The 23,236-nt window shown below is 45.6% G+C and overlaps 1 protein-coding gene across 1 annotated transcript in view; it reads right to left on the reverse strand.

The window, feature by feature from the left end:
* Positions 1-23,236, reverse strand: part of DOC2A (double C2 domain alpha) — an 846,604-nt gene that overhangs the window by 625,804 nt on the left and 197,564 nt on the right. The window lies entirely within an intron of this gene.

The following is a 23,236-nucleotide window of genomic DNA, read 5'->3' on the forward strand; positions in this document are numbered from 1 at the left end:
AGGAGTCTCTGACATCACCTGCTGGCCCTGGCCACTCAGAGCAGTCCAGTGTGCCAGCAGCACCTCTGTTTCCAAGATGGCAGAGGTCTGGAGCACACTGGAGGAGCTCTGGGCACCTCCCAGGGGAGGTGCAGGTCAGGGGAGTGGTCACTCCCCTTCCCTTTGTCCAGTTTCTCGCCAGAGCAGGGCTGAGGGGTCCCTGAACCGGTGTAGACTGGCTTATGCAGAAATGAGCACCATCTGTGCCCATGAAAGCATTTCCAGAGGCTGGGGGAGGCTACTCCTCCCCAGCCCTGACACCTTTTTACAAAGGAGAGGGTGTAACACCCTCTCTCGGAGGAAGTCCTTTGTTCTGCCATCCTGGGCCAAGCCTGGCTGGACCCCAGGAGGGCAGAAACCTGTCTGAGGGGTTGGCAGCAGCAGCAGCTGCAGTGAAACCCCAGGAAAGGCAGTTTGGCAGTACCTGGGTCTGTGCTAGAGACCCAGGGAATCATGGGATTGTCTCCCCAATACCAGGATGGCATTGGTGGGGCAATTCCATGATCTTAGACATGTTACATGGCCGTATTCGGGGTCACCATTGTGAAGCTACACATAGGTAGTGACCTATATGTAGTGCACGCGTGTAATGGTGTCCCCGTACTCACAAAGTCCGGGGAATTGGCCCTGAACAATGTGGGGGTACCTTGGCTAGTGCCAGGGTGCCCACACACTAAGTAACTTAGCAACCAACCTTTACCAGGTAAAGGTTAGACATATAGGTGACTTATAAGTTACTTAAGTGCAGTGTAAAATGGCTGTGAAATAACGTGGACGTTATTTCACTCAGTCTGCAGTGGCAGGCCTGTGTAAGAATTGTCAGAGCTCCCTATGGGTGGCAAAAGAAATGCTGCAGCCCATAGGGATCTCCTGGAACCCCAAAACCCTGGGTACCTCAGTACCATATACTAGGGAATTATAAGGGTGTTCCAGTATGCCAATGTAAATTGGTAAAATTGGTCACTAGCCTGTTAGTGACAATTTGAAAGAAATGAGAGAGCATAACCACTGAGGTTCTGAATAGCAGAGCCTCAGTGAGACAGTTAGTCATAACACAGGTAACACATTCAGGCACACTTATGAGCACTGGGGCCCTGGCTGGCAGGGTCCCAGTGACACATACAACTAAAACAACATATATACAGTGAAAAATGGGGGTAACATGCCAGGCAAGATGGTACTTTCCTACATTGTGTGATTATGAAAAATTATGCGTAATTGTGCGAAATGCGAATCTGTCATTTTGTGCTATATTTTTATACCAAATGCTTCCTTGCATCAATTTTTGAAGGAAAGATGCATTATGCATCTCAAAAAGTGCACAAAAGAACTGCAAACAACAGCCACTTGTGTGCTGTTGTTCCTGTACGTTGGCTCTATTCTAATTTTCTTTACCAGTAATGGTACATTTGTGGTACATTCAGATCATAAATGGTACATAATTACACGAGGTGGCATTATGCTGTAATTTGGGGATTTCATGTAACAATCCTAATGTAAAATTCCCCAAATTACGCAAATTAGACAAGCATAATTTACTAGCCGAATCCAAATTAAAAGTAATGAGTCAAAATCGCTCTCGTTATGTTTTGCCCCTGAATATTTCCAAAACAAATAGCAGTTAAAATATGCAGGTGGAAAGTGGGACAAACATAAGGATTCAATGTGGAAAATCTAATTCAGAAAAAACTGTTTCCACAGTAATTTCCAGTTTCTCAGGAAACGTTGGAAATGAGAACGATCCATCCTGATCTGGGATTCAGCAGCTATTAATGGCCCAGATCCTGGATCCAGACAGGCATCAGTGACATATCCTGACTTTCTCTAGGTTTAATTAGCCGACACCGAGAATTGCTCTTCTTTGTGTAGAACAGCGAATTGCATAAAGTGAATATGTAGCCTATTTTCAGTTCCTGCTGCCTCACACAAATTCCTCACTTAATAGTCCACCAGCACTCCTTTTGTTCCATTCCCATCCAGCCAAACACCTTGATGCAAATGCCAGTGAGGAAACAATGACACTCAGCTTGCCACTTCACTATGATATGAAGGTAGGTCTGTGATTTTTCCAGTCTCTGTTATGTTAGGGATACGCATGCACTGTAAGAAAGTCAGCTATATCGGTTTATAGGAGTAATTAAACTAACATCTAGTTACGTAGCTCTTACTAACTGTCTTTATTACTACCCAAAATAACCTTATTTAGCAAGCTCAGAGTAACGAAAGATTGAGGTAAAACTGTAACACTGCTCCGATTGAAAAAGTTCTCCCTGCTCTGTGATGCCAGTTTTTAACCACTGTACTCTATTTTAAGGACTTTGGCCCTAATTATTACAATGGCGATCCTTAACGCCTACCGCCGCGGTGACGGCCGCCAACACACCGCCACCACGGTGTCCTGCCATTTGATAAAGTTTGTTTTGACCAATGACTTTGTGTTTCACCACTGCGCATATTAGTTGCTCAATATTCACCAGTAGCACATGGTATGTTTTATTCAGTTGAGCCGCTTATGGGCTTTGACATTGCATTAGTCATTACATTCTGTATTGTGCCTATTGGCTTTGACATGGCATTAGCCATTACTTTCTGTATTCAGTTGAGCCGCCTATGGGCTTTGACATTGCATTAGCCATTACATTCTGTATTCTGCCTATTGGCTTTGACATGCTGTATCCAGTCTAGCCGCCTATTGGCTTTGACATTGCATGCCTATTGACTTTGACATGATGTATTCAGTTTAGCTGCCTATTGACTTTGACATGCTATTAGATATTCTGCCTATTGGCTTTGGCATGATATCATATATTGCATTTTATATTCAGCTCAGCTGCCTATGGGCTTTGACATGATATAAGACATTGCATTTTGTATTCAGCTTAGATGCCTATTGGCTTTGACATGACACTAGACATTGCATTTGATATTTAGGTTAGCTGCCTATTGCCTTTAACATGACATTGCATTTGATATTTAGGTTAGCTGCCCATTGCCTTTAACGTGGAGTTAGACATTGCAGTTGAGAATCTAAGCTGTATTTTTCCAAGCTGTGTTTTTGCACCAGAGAACCAAGATGTTTTGCTCTCACAGTAGACTAGACCTGATAAGAGAGAGTACATGGGCGTCGTTTCTCTTCCCTTGAGCTTGGGAACAGGAGTAGTCTTGGAGACCTGGCCAGTCTCCAAAAGGCTTGCTCAGTTTCCCAGGTCTGAGAGGAGGGGGCACACCTTTGTAACGAATGTAACAGGCTGCAGAGAGTCAGATTCGAATCTGCCGGACCTCGTGCTGGAGCTTGGCGCCAGCTGCCAGCATCCCGTGTGGGTAGATGACACTCTTTCTCGCGGCTGACAGGGGTCATCAGCTTGCAGACCTTAGAAAGATGTAGCTGTAAATAGTTCCTACACGGTGAAGTATTTGTTTTGCTTTGCATTCAATATCTTATAAATATAACCTGCTGTGTATATTGCAAACTGATATATTTTGTTTGATTAACGCGGACTTGAAAGCTACTAATTCGTCATTCATTCATAAACATTGTGGTTGGGGAAGAATAAAATAACAATAAAAGTCTTCTTTGACCTCAGAAGTGCATTTCTGTTGTGTTATGTTAGTGCTTAGAGACTAAATAAGAGGAAAGCACTACAATTGGTACCAGGAGTGGGGTCGGTCATTAAGAGGTGATTAAAGGGTTTGACGAGTTAGTAGATTTCTAAGTGCACACTTTAAAAGTGTAATTGTTTTTTTGTTGTTTGGAGAATTACAGAAATTGTTTTCTGTTTGGAGAATCACAGTAGCACGGCAGACCATGTCTGAGAATACATGTGTTGATGAACTGCCTGATGGTGCTAAGAAAAACTGTGAATTGTTTTCTGTTTGGGGAATTACAGAAGAAAATGCATGTGTAGCTAAAAGGCCTGATAATGTTTTGAGAAATAATTCCCGTTGTATATATGTAGAAAACGTGTGTTTTGGAAGTAATGATGACAGAAAGGTCTGGATACCTTTATCTGCTTACAGAGAAATGCAGGAGAAATGTAGGAAGTTGGAACATGAAAATAGGAATTTACGTGAGCAAATTAGCCAGGATACAATAATTCAAAATAATGCTGAAAGTTATAAAAATGAAGAATCTTTCTTGTCCCATTCCAGTAATGAGGGGGTTAAGACAGCTCCGAGCTGCACTGAGTTTCCGTGTGAGCCAGGGTTTTTGGCAGCCAAAATGCATTCCTTAACTGATAACACGGAGGAGAGAGACCAGAATGTGATTTACGAGTTACCATTGCAAAATGCACAAGTAAAACGAAGGATTTTAGAGCAAAACACCCCGAGTTTCATTAGCTTGTTTGATTTTTGGAAAAAGAATAGCCCTCATTTGAGAGAAATCCTAACACTTTTGTATATGGTCACTGTGAAAAATAATATGCAGCTGCGCGCTTGTGATTTGGCAAATGAAATAATGCAGACTTTAGGTTTCTGCGCAGTGCAAGAAGGAAATACTTATGTACATGTAATTCAAGAACAAGGGAAGAAAATACTGCCCCTAGCTAGAATCATACAATGGATCTGGTACTTGCAAGACAGGGCTAGAGTACCACAGATAAAAGAATTACCAATGAAGTTGAATGCACCATTTGAATTCGTGTCCACTGAAGATAAAAAGCATGTTTGTTTTACTAATGATTCATTGACTGAAATGTTGTTTTCTGGCACCGTAGAAGGAACAGCGTTGTATAATGTGTGTCAGATTTTAAAGCAAGAGCTACGTGAGATGTGTCATTTTTATGCTGATTTTTGGTTCTTTGATAATGTTTTAGCACCAAACTGGTTCAATTACCTTGCAGATGTTAATGAGAAAAATGCAGAGAGAGAAGTGTTCACCCAGAATTCTGCCTTAGTGGGGACGGCTATGTGGGTGCCCCAGAAATGTGAAAAGGCCACTTACAGGTGGGCAGAGATGAGAGAGATGCACATTCCCCTAGATTTGATAAAAACTGTGCAGCACGCACAAAAGCAATCTGTCATGCAAGCAGTCACAGAGCAGTTGCGGAGAGGAAAGTTACCAGATCAGAAATGGCAAATTGATCAGGTTTTAGGGAGAGTGATTGCTGCAAATTACCAAGGAAAAATCGAAATTATGCTGATACCTAGAAAAGAATCTGATTCATTCATACAAATTGGAGACAGAATGGCCCAACTTGACAAAAATGCAGTGAATGGAGGTTTGGTAAAGAAGGAGTCTGCCCCAGCCCTTCTGACAGTGCAAGAAAAGGGGAGCTGTGGCGCAGCAGATAAAAACCTCAGTGCTGATGTGTGGGCTGAAGCCCCAAGTGATCCTCCAGAACCTGCAGAAAATATAACAAAGGGCCTCAAAAACGTCCTGCTGATTATAAAACAGGGAAAGAAAGAGGAAGGGTGCAGTTTAAATGAAAAATGTTATTTGCAAGAAAAGTCATACTTGTTTCTTTTGCAGATCCGACCACGTTTCGCCACTGTCCCTGAGTGTGCTGTGTGGTCCCCCTTCCGGTGTGTGCGTGTGGGGTCGGGGAAGGGACCGAATCCCCAACCTGAACCTGGCTGAGTAAAGTGCCAGCACCATGGATCCATTTTGCGCAAACTGCGCCTTCAGTTCAAGTTCAACTTGTTTGCTGTGTTTTTTTTTTTTCCCCTCTCGTATGGAACTCTGACTTTTGCTTACCTTCCAGCAAACCTTTCAGGTGGACCGTGCACCTTTACATGACTAGAACTCATGCCACATCAAATTGCTAACACTGTTGAATTAGAGACTCATTCAGAAAAAAAAAAATTGCCCAGTCTTTTCTATGTAGATGTATCTGATGTGAAAGGTTATGAAATCAATGTGTTAATTCACTTCTATTGCTTTACAGGGATTGCTTTGATCATAATGTTTTTTTTTTGTGCTGATGTTTTTTTTTTTTTTTTTTTGTTTGTTTGAAATATGAGATATGTGAAACAAAAATTCATTGGTCAAAGGGCGGAATGTCCTGCCATTTGATAAAGTTTGTTTTGACCAATGACTTTGTGTTTCACCACTGCGCATATTAGTTGCTCAATATTCACCAGTAGCACATGGTATGTTTTATTCAGTTGAGCCGCTTATGGGCTTTGACATTGCATTAGTCATTACATTCTGTATTGTGCCTATTGGCTTTGACATGGCATTAGCCATTACTTTCTGTATTCAGTTGAGCCGCCTATGGGCTTTGACATTGCATTAGCCATTACATTCTGTATTCTGCCTATTGGCTTTGACATGCTGTATCCAGTCTAGCCGCCTATTGGCTTTGACATTGCATGCCTATTGACTTTGACATGATGTATTCAGTTTAGCTGCCTATTGACTTTGACATGCTATTAGATATTCTGCCTACTGGCTTTGGCATGATATCATATATTGCATTTTATATTCAGCTCAGCTGCCTATGGGCTTTGACATGATATAAGACATTGCATTTTGTATTCAGCTTAGATGCCTATTGGCTTTGACATGACACTAGACATTGCATTTGATATTTAGGTTAGCTGCCTATTGCCTTTAACATGACATTGCATTTGATATTTAGGTTAGCTGCCCATTGCCTTTAACGTGGAGTTAGACATTGCAGTTGAGAATCTAAGCTGTATTTTTCCAAGCTGTGTTTTTGCACCAGAGAACCAAGATGTTTTGCTCTCACAGTAGACTAGACCTGATAAGAGAGAGTACATGGGCGTCGTTTCTCTTCCCTTGAGCTTGGGAACAGGAGTAGTCTTGGAGACCTGGCCAGTCTCCAAAAGGCTTGCTCAGTTTCCCAGGTCTGAGAGGAGGGGGCACACCTTTGTAACGAATGTAACAGGCTGCAGAGAGTCAGATTCGAATCTGCCGGACCTCGTGCTGGAGCTTGGCGCCAGCTGCCAGCATCCCGTGTGGGTAGATGACACTCTTTCTCGCGACTGACAGGGGTCATCAGCTTGCAGACCTTAGAAAGATGTAGCTGTAAATAGTTCCTACACGGTGAAGTATTTGTTTTGCTTTGCATTCAATATCTTATAAATATAACCTGCTGTGTATATTGCAAACTGATATATTTTGTTTGATTAACGCGGACTTGAAAGCTACTAATTCGTCATTCATTCATAAACATTGTGGTTGGGGAAGAATAAAATAACAATAAAAGTCTTCTTTGACCTCAGAAGTGCATTTCTGTTGTGTTATGTTAGTGCTTAGAGACTAAATAAGAGGAAAGCACTACACACGGCTACCACCCGTCTGCCATATTATGAGCACTGCCTGCCTTCCGACACAATAAGGGCGGAAATCCCGCAGTGTTCATGGTGGTGGACGGCAGTCAGCTGGTGCTACTTCCACCAAGACTGCCACGCAAGTCGAACACTGCCAGCCGTACTATGTCCAGTAATACGGCCTGGTGGTGCTCTGCTGGTGGGGTGCTGCTGGTAGTAACAGCACCCCTTCCCGTTCCCTGCCAGAAGACCTTCTCAACCAAGGTAAGCCAGGCTTCTGACAGGGGACGGGGTGGGAGGGCGACGGGTGTTTTGTATGTGTGTCTGAGTGTGTGCATGAATGTCTGAGTGTGTGTGTGAATGCATCTGTGTGTGTTGTGTTGTTTGCGTGGGTGAATGCGTGTGAGTGAATGCGTGTAAGAATGGTGAAGTGAGTGTGTCTCTGCATGTCAGTGTGACTGTGTGTTAGAATGCGTGTGAATATGTCTGGAAGTATGCGTGAATGAATGCGTGTATGTCAGTGTGTGAATGAATGCGTGTATGTCAGTGTGTGAATGAAAGCGTGTATGTCTAAGTGAATGGGTGTATGCCTGGTGCTTGTGGGTATCTGTGTGCGTATATGTGGGGAGAGGGGTGTGGTGTGAGGGGTACTGTGACTGTAGTGGGGGAGGGGGAAGGGAGGTGATGTGTGCTTGTGTGGCTGTGGGGACTGGGGTCAGTTGTGTGGTGTGTGCGTGTATGGGGTGAGTGAATAGATCGGAGGAGGGTGTGGGGTAAGTCTGGATAGAGGGGGGCATTAGGTGAGTGTTGGGTGGGTGGGGGAGCCGCCTACGGGTGACAGGGAAGGAATTCCCTGTCACCGGTAGGGCCTACTGCCATGGTTTTCGTGGCGTTACCATGGTGGTAGGCCGGCTCATAATGCCATAGGCAGTACTATGTCGGCCGCCGGGCTGGAGATAGATATCTCCGGCCTGGTGGCTCATACCGCCATGGCGGTATGAGTGGAGAAATAATGAGAGCCAATATTTTGTGACCTGCAGGTATCTCAAGGATCTCTGCAGCAAAAGCACTAACATGCAAACCTTCTACATAAAATACTAATCTGTGACCCGCATGTTTTACATTTTCCTTTGCAGCAGCCACATTATCCATGTGTGATTTTTTTTTATGATGAGTCAAACCTATGAATAAACCGCACACATATTTCTCCAGCCAGTTAATGATTACGGACTTCCTTAAAGTAAATAATTTCAGCACTAACGGTGAGGTCACGAGTGTCAACGAGCATGCCTCTTGCTCCCCAATCAGCGATTACCTCCTACCCGCAAGTGACAAGCAAGGTATTATCCCTCCTGGTACTAATGGTATTCCTGGCTCACACCACACCAGATATATTTTTCCTGTCCGGGATATGTAGGAAAGTACCATCTTGTCTGGCATGTTACCCCCATATTTCACTGTATATATGTTGTTTTAGTTGTATGTGTCATTGGGACCCTGCCAGCCAGGGCCCCAGTGCTCATAAGTGTGCCCTGTATGTGTTACCTGTGTTATGACTAACTGTCTCACTGAGGCTCTGCTATCCAGAACCTCAGTGGTTATGCTCTCTCATTTCTTTCCAAATTGTCACTAACAGGCTAGTGACCAATTTCACCAATTTACATTGGCATACTGGAATACCCTTATAATCCCCTAGTATATGGTACTGAGGTACCCAGGGTATTGGGGTTCCAGGAGATCCCTATGGGTTGCAGCATTTCTTTTGCCACCGATAGGGAGCTCTGACAATTCTTACACAGGCCTGCCATTGCAGCCTGAGTGAAATAATGCCCACATTATTTCACAGCCATTTTTCACTGCACTTAAGTAACTTATAAGTCACCTATATGTCTAACCTTTACCTGGTAAAGGTTGGGTGCTAAGTTACTTAGTGTGTGGGCACCCTGGCACTAGCCAAGGTGCTCCCACATTGTTCAGGGCAAATTCCCCGGACTTTGTGAGTGCGGGGACACCATTACACGCGTGCACTATACATAGGTCACTACCTATGTATAGCTTCACAATGGTAACTCCGAATATGGCCATGTAACATGTCTATGATCATGGAATTGCCCCCTGTATGCCATCCTGGCATTGTTGGCACAATCCCATGATCCCACGGGTCTCTAGCACAGACCTGGGTACTGCCAAACTGCCTTTCCCGGGGTTTCACTGCAGCTGCTGCTGCTGCCAACCCCTCAGACAGGTTTCTGCCCTCCTGGGGTCCAGCCAGGCCTGGCCCAGGAAGGCAGAACAAAGGACTTCCTCAGAGAGAGGGTGTTACACTCTCTCCCTTTGGAAAAAGGTGTTAGGGCTTGGGAGGAGTAGCCTCCCCCAGCCTCTGGAAATGCTTTCATGGGAACAGATGGTGCCCATTTCTGCATAAGCCAGTCTACACCGGTTCAGGGATCCCCCAGCCCTGCTCTGGTGCGAAACTGGACAAAGGAAAGGGGAGTGACCACTCCCCTGACCTACACCTCCCCTGGGAGGTGCCCAGAGCTCCTCCAGTGTGCTCCAGACCTCTGCCATCTTGGAAACAGAGGTGCTGCTGGCACACTGGACTCCTCTGAGTGGCCAGTGCCAGCAGGTGACGTCAGAGACTCCTTCTGATAGGCTCCTTCAGGTGTTGCTAGCCTATCCTCTCTCTTAAGTAGCCAAACCCTCTTTTCTGGCTATTTAGGGTCTCTGCTTTTGGGAATTCCTTAGATAACGAATGCAAGAGCTCATCAGAGTTCCTCTGCATCTCTCTCTTCACCTTCTGCCAAGGAATCGACTGCTGACCGCGCTGGAAGCCTGCAAAACTGCAACAAAGTAGCAAAGACGACTACTGCAAGACTGTAACGCTGATCCAGCCGCCTTCTCGACTGTTTTCCTGGTGGTGCATGCTGTGGGGGTAGTCTGCCTCCTCTCTGCACTAGAAGCTCCGAAGAAATCTCCCGTGGGTCGATGGAATCTTCCCCCTGCTACCGCAGGCACCAAAGAACTGCATCACCGGTCCTCTGGGTCTCCTCTCAGCACGACGAGCAAGGTCCCTTGAACTCAGCAACTCTGTCCAAGTGACTCCCACAGTCCAGTGACTCTTCAGTCCAAGTTTGGTGGAGGTAAGTCCTTGCCTCCCCACGCCAGACTGCATTGCTGGGAACCGCGTCTTTTGCAGCTACTCCGGCTCCTGTGCACTTTTCCAGGATTTCCTTTGTGTACAGCCAAGCCTGGGTCCACGGCACTCTAGCCTGCATTGCACGACCTCCTGAGTTGTCCTCCGGCGGCGTGGGACTCTCTTGTGCAACTTCGGGTGAGCACCGTTTCACTCCACTCAGTAGTGCCTGTTCTGGCACTTCTGCGGGTGCTGCCTGCTTCTGAGAGGGCTCCTTGTCTTGCTGGACGCCCCCTCTGTCCCCTCACGCAATTGGTGACATCCTGGTCCCTCCTGGGCCACAGCAGCATCCAAAAACCCTAACCACGAGCTTTGCAGCTAGCAAGGCTTGTTTGCGGTCTTTCTGCAGGAAAATACTTCTGCACGACTCTTCACGACGTGAGACATCTATCCTCCGAAGGGGAAGTTTCTAGCCCTTGTCGTTCTTGCAGAATCCTCAGCTTCTACTGTCCTGTAGCAGCTTCTTTGCACCCACAGCTGGCATTTCCTGGGCATCTGCCCACTCTCAACTTGATCGTGACTTTTGGACTTGGTGCCCTTGTTCCACAGGTACTCTAGTCTGGAAATCCATCATTGTTGCATTGCTGGTGTTGGTCTTTCCTGCAGAATTCCCCTATCACGACTTCTGTGCTCTTTGGGGAACTTTAGTGCATTTTGCACTCACTTTTCAGGGTCTTGGGGTGGGCTATTTTTCTAACCCTCACTGTTTTCTTACAGTCGCAGCGACCCTCTACAAGGTCACATAGGTTTGGGGTCCATTCGTGGTTCGCATTCCACTTTTGGAGTATATGGTTTGTGTTGCCCCTATCCCTATGTGTCCCCATTGCATCCTATTGTAACTATACATTATTTGCACTGTTTTCTATTGCTATACTGCATATTTTGGGTATTGTGTACATATATCTTGTGTATATTTGCTATCCTCATACTGAGGGTACTCACTGAGATACTTTGGCATATTGTCATAAAAATAAAGTACCTTTATTTTTAGTATATCTGTGTATTGTGTTTTCTTATGATATTGTGCAAGTGACACTAGTGGTACTGTAGGAGCTTCACTCGTCTCCTAGTTCAGCCTAAGCTGCTCTGCTAATCTACCATTTTCTATCAGCCTAAGCTGCTAGACACCCCTATACACTAATAAGGGATACCTGGACCTGGTGCAAGGTGTAAGTACCCCTTGGTACTCACTACAAGCCAGTCCAGCCTCCTACATTGGTTGTGCAGCGGTGGGATAAGTACTTTGCAACTACTTACCACTTTGTCATATTGTACTTTTCATAAGAGAAAAATATACAAAACAATTTCAGTGTATGTACACATAACCAAAAAGTTTTGCTTTTCTCCTTTCACTTTGCTAAGTGCTGAAAAGTACTTCTAAACTTTCAAAAAGTTCTTAAAAAGTTTAAAAAGTTTTTTTCTGTCTTTTAAAAAGTTCTGAAAAACTTTTTCTTTCTTTTTCTGTCCCTTAAACACTGTCTATCATGTCTGGTGCAGGCCAAACTCTTGATCTGGCCAGCATAGCTTATGACAACCTTAGCTGGAAGGAAGCAAGGAGACCCTGCATAGATAGAGGTTGAGGGGTAGGGAAGAATCCCTCAAGACAACTGTTAGTTAATATGCTCATTGAACAAGATAAGACCTTAGTTGGCACTTCTGGTGAGAAATTAGCTGATGGTTCCCACTCTGATTCTGGGGCACCCCTAGCAAAAGATTTGGGAGGGAATCTTTCCAACCTGCCCCTTAGCAGGCCACCTAGCATAGCTGGTACTGAGGTGAATTCACATCATAGTAATAGTGTTGTTTCTCATCACAGTAGAAGTGTTACTTCTGTAGGCCACAATGTTAGAGTGCCATCTGTTAGGGCTAGGTCTCCTTCTGTTCATTCTCACCATTCTTCTGTATCAAGACATGCCCAACCCACCCACCCTGATGACAGAGTGTTAGAAAGGGAGTTCAATAGATTGAGAGTGGAAGAATCCAGGCTGAAGCTCAAGAAGCAACAGCTGGATTTAGATAGGCAGTCCTTTGATTTAGAAAGAGAAAGACAGAAACTGGGATTTGGACCCCATGGTGGCTGCAGCAGTATTCCCAATAGTCATCCTGCAAAAGAGCATGATTCAAGGAATCTGCACAAGATAGTTCCCCCTTACAAGGAGGGGGATGACATTAACAAGTGGTTTGCTGCACTTGAGAGGGCCTGTGTTGTACAGGATGTCCCTCAAAGGCAGTGGGCTGCTATCCTATGGCTATCATTTAGTGGAAAGGGTAGGGATAGGCTCCTTACTGTGAAAGAAAGTGATGCCAATAATTTTACAGTTCTTAAGAATGCACTCCTTGATGGTTATGGCTTAACCACTGAACAGTACAGGATGAAGTTCAGAGAAACCAAAAAGGAGTCTTCACAAGACTGGGTAGACTTTGTTGAACATTCAGTGAAGGCCTTGGAGGGGTGGTTACATGGCAGTAAAGTTTCTGACTATGAAAGCCTGTATAACTTAATCCTGAGAGAGCATATTCTTAATAATTGTGTGTCTGATTTGTTGCACCAGTACCCGGTGGACTCTGATCTGACCTCTCCCCAAGAATTGGGAAAGAAGGCAGACAAATGGGTCAGAACAAGGGTGAACAGAAAAGTTCATACAGGGGGTGACAAAGATGGCAAGAAGAAGGATGGTAAGTCTTCTGACAAGGGTGGGGACAAATCTAAAAATGAGTCTTCATCAGGCCCACAAAAACACTCTGGTGGGGGTGGTGGGCCCAAATCCTTTTCAAATCAAAACAAAGAAAAGAAACCATGGTGCTATTTAAGTAAAATAAAAGGCCATTGGACAACAGATCCCAGTTGTCCAAAGAAAAGCACCAAGCCTCCTACCACTACAACCCTTGCTGCTACACCTAGTGCCCCTAGTAATAGCAGTGGTGGTGGGAGCAAACCTACTAATAGCCAATCCAAGGGAGTAGCTGGGCTCACTTTTGGTAACTTAGTTGGGGTTGGTCTGATTAGGGAGACCACAGAGGCTGTGTTAGTCTCTGAGGGGGCTATTGATTTAGCCACCTTGGTTGCTTGTCCCCTTAACATGGATAAGTACAAGCAACTACCCCTAATAAATGGTGTTGAGGTTCAGGCCTACAGGGACACAGGTGCCAGTGTTACAATGGTAATAGAGAAACTGGTCCACCCTGAACAACACCTACTTGGTCACCAGTACCAAGTAACCGATGCTCATAACAACACCCTTAGCCACCCCATGGCTGTTGTGAATCTCAACTGGGGGGGGGGGGGTTACTGGCCCAAAGAAAGTTGTGGTTGCCTCAGATTTACCTGTAGACTGTCTATTAGGAAATGATTTAGAGACATCAGCTTGGGCAGAAGTGGAGTTGGAGGCTCATGCAGCAATGCTGGGCATTCCAGGGCATATTTTTGCTTTGACCAGGGCTCAGGCCGAAAAGCAAAAAGGACAGGGTGACTTGGATCCTGGAAGAATGGACCAAGTGCTCCCTAAAGCTAGGGTTAGTAAGAGTAAATCACTACCTACTATCCCTCCCTCTACAGTGGATTCAACTTCTGAGGAAGAAGAATTTCCACCCTGTGCAGAACCTACACCAGAGGAGCTGGAAGCAGACACTGCTGAGCTTTTGGGTGAAGTTGGGCCTGCCAGGGAGGAGCTGAGTGTGGCACAGCATACCTGTTCCACACTAGAGGGTCTAAGGCAGCAAGCTGTCAAACAAGCAAATGGGGATGTCAGTGACTCTCACAGAGTTTACTGGGAGGACAACCTCTTGTACACTGAAGCAAGGGATCCAAAACCTGGAGCTGCCAGGAGATTGGTGATTCCTCAGGAGTACAGAAAGTTCCTCCTAACTCTAGCCCACAACATTCCCCTAGCTGGACATTTGGGGCAAATGAAAACTTGGGACAGGCTTGTTCCCTTGTTTCATTGGCCTAGAATGTCAGAGGACACAAAGGAATTTTGTAAGTCCTGTGAAACCTGTCAAGCCAGTGGCAAGACAGGTGGCACTCCAAAGGCACCCCTTATTCCACTGCCTGTGGTTTGGGTTCCCTTTGAAAGTGTAGGGGTTGACATAGTTGGACCCCTTGACCCTCCTACTGCTTCAGGCAATAGGTTTATCTTGGTGGTAGTCGACCATGCCACCAGATATCCTGAAGCAATTCCTCTGAGGACCACTACAGCTCCTGCAGTGGCAAAGGCCCTCCTGGGAATCTTTTCCAGGGTGGGCTTCCCAAAAGAGGTGGTATCAGATGGGGGAAGCAATTTCATGTCTGCTTACTTAAAGGCAATGTGGAAGGAGTGTGGTGTTACATACAAGTTCACCACATCCTATCATCCACAAACAAATGGACTGGTGGAGAGATTTAACAAAACTCTCAAAGGCATGATTATGGGACTCCCTGAAAAACTCTGCAGGAGATGGGATATCCTGTTACCTTGCCTCCTTTTTGCTTACAGGGAGGTACCCCAAAAAGGAGTGGGCTTCAGCCCCTTGGAACTCCTATTTGGACACCCTGTGAGAGGTCCTCTAACACTTGTTAAGGAGGGTTGGGAACAACCTTTAAAAGCTCCAAAGCAAGACATAGTGGACTATGTACTTGGCCTAAGATCTAGAATGGCTGAGTACATGAAAAAGGCCAGTAAAAACCTTCAGGCAGGCCAAGAGCTCCAAAAGCAATGGCATGACCACAAGGCTGTTTTGGTTCAGTACCAACCAGGGCAGAAAGTGTGGGTCTTGCAGCCTGTGGCACCAAGAGCACTCCAAGATAAATGGAGTGGACCCCACATCATTGTTGAAAAGAAGGGTGAAGTCACCTACTTAGTTGACTTAGGCACTGCCAGGAGTCCCCTTAGGGTACTCCATGTCAATCGCCTGAAACCCTACTATGACAGGGCTGATCTCACCCTGCTCATGGCAACAGATGAGGGACAGGAAGAAGAGAGTGACCCTCTCCCTGATCTCTTCTCTTCCACAGAACAAAATGCTCTAGTGGAAGGTGTAGTTTTGGCAGAACGTCCTACTGCTGAGCAGAAAGACCACTGCATAAATCTCCTGGGTCAGTTTTCTGAACTCTTCTCTACTGTGCCAGGCACCACTTCTTGGTGTGAGCACACTATAGATACTGGAGACAGCTTGCCTGTCAAAAGTAAGATCTATAGGCAGCCTGACCATGTCAGAGACTGCATAAAGCAAGAGGTGCAGAAAATGCTTGACCTGGGAGTGGTTGAGCACTCTGAAAGTCCATGGGCCTCTCCTGTGGTACTTGTACCAAAACCTCATTCCAAGGATGGAAAGAAGGAAATGCGGTTTTGTGTAGACTACAGAGGTCTCAACCAGGTAACCAAAACTGATGCTCACCCTATACCCAGGGCAGATGAGCTAATAGATACACTGGCATCTGCCAAGTATCTAAGCACTTTTGACTTGACTGCAGGGTATTGGCAGATCAAATTATCAGCCGATGCAAAAGCAAAAACTGAATTTTCAACCATTGGAGGCCATTACCAATTCACAGTAATGCCTTTTGGATTGAAAAATGCACCTGCCACTTTTCAAAGGTCGGTGAACACAGTCCTGCAAGGGCTGGAAGCTTTTAGTGCAGCATATCTAGATGATATAGCTGTCTTTAGCTCCAGCTGGGATGATCACCTGGTCCACCTATGGAAAGTTTTGGAGGCCCTACAAAAGGCAGGCCTCGCTATCAAGGCTTCAAACTGCCAGATAGGGCAGGGGAAGGTGGTTTATCTGGGACACCTGGTAGGTGGAGAAAAGATTGCACCACTTCAGGGGAAAATCCAAACTATTATAGATTGGGTTCCCCCTACAACTCAGTCTCAGGTGAGAGCATTTTTAGGCCTCACTGGGTACTACAGGAGGTTCATAAAGAACTATGGCTCCATTGCAGTCCCTCTTAATGACCTCACATCCAAGAAAATTCCTAAGAAGGTATTATGGACAGCAAACTGTCAGAAAGCTTTTGAGGAGCTGAAGCAGGCCATGTGCTCTGCACCTGTCCTGAAAAGCCCCTGTTACTCCAAAAAATTCATTGTCCAAACTGATGCATCTGAATTAGGGGTAGGGGCAGTCTTATCACAACTTAATTCTGAGGGCCAGGATCAACCTGTTGCTTTTATCAGCAGGAGGTTGACCCTTAGAGAAAAGCGTTGGTCTGCCATAGAGAGGGAGGCCTTTGCTGTGGTCTGGGCACTGAAGAAGTTGAGGCCATACCTGTTTGGCACTCACTTCATTGTTCAGACAGACCACAAACGTCTACTTTAGCTAAAACAAATGAAAGGTGAAAATCCTAAATTGTTGAGGTGGTTCATATCTCTACAGGGGATGCACTATACAGTGGAACATAGACCTGGGAGTACCCACTCCAATGCAGATGGACTCTCCAGATATTTCCACCTAGACAATGAAGACCCATCAGGTAATGACTAGTCTTATTGTCCGTCGTTTGGGGGGGGGGTTGTGTAGGAAAGTACCATCTTGCCTGGCATGTTACCCCCATATTTCACTGTATATATGTTGTTTTAGTTGTATGTGTCACTGAGACCCTGCCAGCCAGGGCCCCAGTGCTCATAAGTGTGCCCTGTATGTGTTACCTGTGTTATGACTAACTGTCTCACTGAGGCTCTGCTATCCAGAACCTCAGTGGTTATGCTCTCTCATTTCTTTCCAAATTGTCACTAACAGGCTAGTGACCAATTTCACCAATTTACATTGGCATACTGGAACACCCTTATAATCCCCTAGTATATGGTACTGAGGTACCCAGGGTATTGGGGTTCCAGGAGATCCCTATGGGTTGCAGCATTTCTTTTGCCACCCATAGGGAGCTCTGACAATTCTTACACAGGCCTGCCATTGCAGCCTGAGTGAAATAATGCCCACATTATTTCACAGCCATTTTTCACTGCACTTAAGTAACTTATAAGTCACCTATATGTCTAACCTTTACCTGGTAAAGGTTGGGTGCTAAGTTACTTAGTGTGTGGGCACCCTGGCACTAGCCAAGGTACCCCCACATTGTTCAGGGCAAATTCCCCGGACTTTGTGAGTGCGGGGACACCATTACACGCGTGCACTATACATAGGTCACTACCTATGTATAGCTTCACAATGGTAACTCCGAATATGGCCATGTAACATGTCTATGATCATGGAATTGCCCCCTCAATGCCATCCTGGCATTGTTGGCACAATCCCATGATCCCACGGGTCTCTAGCACAGACCCGGGTACTGCCAAACTGCCTTTCCCGGGGTTTCACTGCAGCTGCTGCTGCTGCCAACCCCTCAGACACGTTTCTGCCCTCCTGGGGTCCAGCCAGGCCTGGCCCAGGAAGGCAGAACAAAGGACTTCCTCAGAGAGAGGGTGTTACACCCTCTCCCTTTGGAAAAAGGTGTTAGGGCTTGGGAGGAGTAGCCTCCCCCAGCCTCTGGAAATGCTTTCATGGGCACAGATGGTGCCCATTTCTGCATAAGCCAGTCTACACCGGTTCAGGGATCCCCCAGCCCTGCTCTGGCGCGAAACTGGACAAAGGAAAGGGGAGTGACCACTCCCCTGACCTGCACCTCCCCTGGGAGGTGCCCAGAGCTCCTCCAGTGTGCTCCAGACCTCTGCCATCTTGGAAACAGAGGTGCTGCTGGCACACTGGACTGCTCTGAGTGGCCAGTGCCAGCAGGTGACGTCTGAGACTCCTTCTGATAGGCTCCTTCAGGTGTTGCTAGCCTATCCTCTCTCCTAAGTAGCCCAACCCTCTTTTCTGGCTATTTAGGGTCTCTGCTTTTGGGAATTCCTTAGATAACGAATGCAAGAGCTCATCAGAGTTCCTCTGCATCTCTCTCTTCACCTTCTGCCAAGGAATCGACTGCTGACCGCGCTGGAAGCCTGCAAAACTGCAGCAAAGTAGCAAAGACGACTACTGCGACACTGTAACGCTGATCCAGCCGCCTTCTCGACTGTTTTCCTGGTGGTGCATGCTGTGGGGGTAGTCTGCCTCCTTTCTGCACTAAAAGCTCCAAAGAAATCTCCCGTGGGTCGACGGAATCTTCCCCCTGCTACCGCAGGCACCAAAGAACTGCATCACCGGTCCTCTGGGCCTCCTCTCAGCACGACGAGCGAGGTCCCTTGAACTCAGCAACTCTGTCCAAGTGACTCCCACAGTCCAGTGACTCTTCAGTCGAAGTTTGGTGGAGGTAAGTCCTTGCCTCCCCACACCAGACTGCATTGCTGGGAACCGCGTCTTTTGCAGCTACTCCGGCTCCTGTGCACTTTTCCAGGATTTCCTTTGTGCACAGCCAAGCCTGGGTCCACGGCACTCTAGCCTGCACTGCACGACCTCCTGAGTTGTCCTCCGGCGGCGTGGGACTCTCTTGTGCAACTTCGGGTGAGCACCGTTTCACTCCACTTCGTAGTGCCTGTTCTGGCACTTCTGCGGGTGCTGCCTGCTTCTGAGAGGGCTCCTTGTCTTGCTGGACGCCCCCTCTGTCCCCTCACGCAATTGGTGACATCCTGGTCCCTCCTGGGCCACAGCAGCATCCAAAAACCCTAACCGCAAGCTTTGCAGCTAGCAAGGCTTGTTTGCGGTCTTTCTGCAGGAAAACACTTCTGCATGACTCTTCATGACGTGGGACATCCATCCTCCAAAGGGAAAGTTTCTAGCCCTTGTCGTTCTTGCAGAATCCTCAGCTTCTACTGTCCAGTAGCAGCTTCTTTGCACCCACAGCTGGCATTTCCTGGGCATCTGCCCACTCTCGACTTGATCGTGACTTTTGGACTTGGTCCCCTTGTTCCACAGGTACTCTAGTCTGGAAATCCATCGTTGTTGCATTGCTGGTGTTGGTCTTTCCTGCAGAATTCCCCTATCACGACTTTTATGTCCTTTGGGGAACTTTAGTGCACTTTGCACTCACTTTTCAGGGTCTTGGGGTGGGCTATTTTTCTAACCCTCACTGTTTTCTTACAGTCCCAGCAACCCTCTACAAGGTCACATAGGTTTGGGGTCCATTCGTGGTTCGCATTCCACTTTTGGAGTATATGGTTTGTGTTGCCCCTATCCCTATGTGTCCCCATTGCATCCTATTGTAACTATACATTGTTTGCACTGTTTTCTATTGCTATACTGCATATTTTTGGTATTGTGTACATATATCTTGTGTATATTTGCTATCCTCATACTGAGGGTACTCACTGAGATACTTTGGCATATTGTCATAAAAATAAAGTACCTTTATTTTTAGTATATCTGTGTATTGTATTTTCTTATGATATTGTGCAAGTGACACTAGTGGTACTGTAGGAGCTTCACTCGTCTCCTAGTTCAGCCTAAGCTGCTCTGCTAAGCTACCATTTTCTATCAGCCTAAGCTGCTAGACACCCCTATACACTAATAAGGGATACCTGGGCCTGGTGCAAGGTGTAAGTACCCCTTGGTACTCACTACAAGCCAGTCCAGCCTCCTACAGGATATAAATCATCAGTAGGGTAATTTAGCATTCTTTGAGACAGGATTTGAGCATTCTATCTCCCTTTCATTGGATGCAGATACTGCAAATGTGGGAGAAGTCAAAATGAGCAAACTATCAAATGCCACAACTAGTCTGGTACATCAGGTGACTAGCTCAACATCGCACATCCCAAGCGCCCAACTAACAGACTGTAGGTAATTTTGCATGTAATTTGGTTCCTTCTACCTCTCTAAGTTCAATTAAGCGAAACTTATTATGTACAAAACCTTCGACCACTAGCCCAGCCAAAGGAATGTCTAGTCGTATTCCCGCAGACGAGGACCATGGGACTTACATCTCTAGTTCTTCATGCCACTCTGACCTAATGTCTCTTTGAGAATAATTTAATCTACAACACAAGTCTTTTAGTAGTCAGATTGAAGGGAAATTCCAACATCAATCAAATTACAGTATTTGGACTGTCTTACTCAGAAACCTGGAAACTGTTTCAGCATCTTTATCTTATCATTCTTACAAACTTCATATACAAGTGAAAATTCTAAGTGCCCTAGCAGCCACATTCTGGGAACTGATGCAAAATTGTCAGCTCTGAACATCTTGAATACATAAGTTCATTCAGATCTGGCTGTTGTATATCACCCTGGCCCTTGCTCCAGTACAATCGACTCCCTTGCCAGGATATCCCAAATGCGGGAAGTTATCCTTGATCGGATTTCAACACCTGTCCATCAGACTGGCACCATCTCAGTTCAATGGGATATGAAGGAACCCAGAAAAGCTCCTACTTTATCTAATGGCACTCTTGAACAACCACTGCTTGTGGGTTACCCTGCCCTCCTATGACACCTGATGCTGCGGAGGCGTTCAAGAGACCAGCGCTTGAACAACTTATCTTAGAATCTGTACTGGGTGTCACTGGAGCATTATTCCCAATCCATAAAATGGTATTGCCAGTCTCATCATAGAAGGGGCAGTGTCTGCAAGCTAGCAGAAAGCTGCTGCAAAGCCACCTAAAGAAAGGGAGCGCAAAAAGCTTCGGAAAGCAAGATATAAGCGAAGTGCCAGTAGCATCCTGTTTTGTTGCGTAGCTCCTGTGCTGTTGGCCTCTTCTGATAACAAGGTTCCAGCAGGCAACCCGAAATTCTCCCATCTACCTGCAAACAGCCCTCCAATTAAATAAATATTCTTTGTTTTAATGCAATTTAGTATTAAAGCTCAATCAAAAATTGAACATTGCCCGAGATGGTAAAACTCCAATTTTGGATAACCAGCTCACAGCAAGAATTTTGGCTCCATCCTTGCTTGCTTCAAATCCATCAACTTTAAATCTTCATATAGGCAACAAACACTTTGATAATTCTAACACTCCCGCTGCAGGATTTAATATGCCTGTTACATCAAATGAAGATCCTATTCCCCTGTCTCCAACTACCAATGCAACTGTATATCCAATTAATGGACATGGAAGAACCCATCTACCAGCCCCCTTTGTCTAATGCTGATTTTTCATTTCATTACCTCTGCACAGATCACCAAAGGCCTAACACTATAACAATCCACCCTTCTTCCTCTAGTAGGATCTCACTAGGACCAATAAGTAACATGGGAAATAACACTGAGGCAGCAGAAATGGAAAATCAGACCCCTGAATGTATTTCCAACTTCCCAACAAACAAGCTTGAGTTTATTCTGCATTATGTTTTAGGGGTAAACATGACATTCTAACAGTAGCACAATTTTGAAATTGTTTGGGACAATGGTTAGCTCTAGACACATTAATACCACACATTTGAAGTCAATAGAGTTTAGGACAAATCCAAATTTGAGAGACAGCACTATTACTACCTTGTCTTCTCCAGACCTTGCCGACCTTGTTTGGCAGTTCAAGGATAACTTCTCCATGTGGGGAATTGAGCTGGTGCAAGTGTTTCCACCTCGTTATCCCAGTACACTATCACCAAGGTCCAGCAACTCTAATGCACTAGACCCCAGGCTTAAGAGAAGTGCCACATGCTCCAATTTGTGCAAGCATCTACCCACACCCTTGATAGCCATAAATGTGAACACAGAGGGACACAATTGAGGAGTTATTTCCCAAGCACAGCAGGCAGAAAGCGATATTATAAGGATGGGAACCTTGCAATTGTCTGCTCATTTGTGAAGCCATGGCGGGAAGTGCTTCATTGGGAATGGAACCCCCCCTTTCTACTAACCATGGAGGAAAGCCACCTGTGCCACCTGGGATTTGCCCACCCTCGTGATCAGTTCCAGCTCAAGTACATGATAACAAACGTGGTGTTTCTACAACACTTTCCTCTCAAAAAGCTTTGGGTAGTTTTCTACATCCAGGGGAACAAGGAATCTGACATAAGAGTGGCACGAGATGAAGATAACATTACACCAACTACATTTCCAAGTGGCTGTGGGTCAACCTCTGATCATGTTCATATAATTGCCAGTGCCCTGAAACTCTCCTTTTTGTTCTTGAATGTGGCAGGTATTAAGGGCAACTTGGGCATCACTCATGGTTAGATTTTTTGAGTTCCTTTGTGACGTTATGCTTTCAGGAGACATGGGTCGTGCCCACTGTTCATATTAACGGTTTCAAAACATTCCATTTACCAGCCATTCGATCCTCATGTGGCCGTCCTGGGGCCGGGGGGGGGGGGGGGGGGTGAGGGGGGCAGGGCTGGCGATTTACTTCTCTCCATGGTTAAAGCCAAACTTTTTTCTACGCTGTTGACACATCATTTTATCAGGTCCTTGGTCTTGAATTTGTGTCTGGTGCACGATTTGATGATTAAGTAATCTTTATGTCAATGCTCAAAAGCACTGCACTTTTTAAAATCCCTGACCTCAGAGGAGAGTGTGTTTACCAAATATACCTTCCTGAAGCTGGTGCTTAAGGTAAGGAAAACGCTTGGGTGATTCCCTATATGGCTGTGTGCGTTTTCTGTATATTTCGGTTTTAGTTGCGCTTCTACTTTTATTATTTAAGTTATTTGGACATGTTTGTATTATTGCTGCAACATACTGCATCAAATGTAATTTTAAATTAAAGATGAAATACATTTGATGTACTAATTGTAACTATATTGCAAGATGCAACGTTACTTACTGTGGCTTGTTCTAGTGCCATTGAAGTTTGTACGTAATCCCTAACTACTATTATTACAGTCGAGGCACTTTGTGATTTCTGTTTTATTTTTCATTCTGATTTTTTATTTTCTTTAAGGATTACAAAATGAAATTGTGTGTTTTTTATCGTGTTGTACATG

Source organism: Pleurodeles waltl, chromosome 7 (genome assembly GCF_031143425.1).
Source record: "Pleurodeles waltl isolate 20211129_DDA chromosome 7, aPleWal1.hap1.20221129, whole genome shotgun sequence".
NCBI classification, from domain to species: domain Eukaryota; kingdom Metazoa; phylum Chordata; class Amphibia; order Caudata; family Salamandridae; genus Pleurodeles; species Pleurodeles waltl.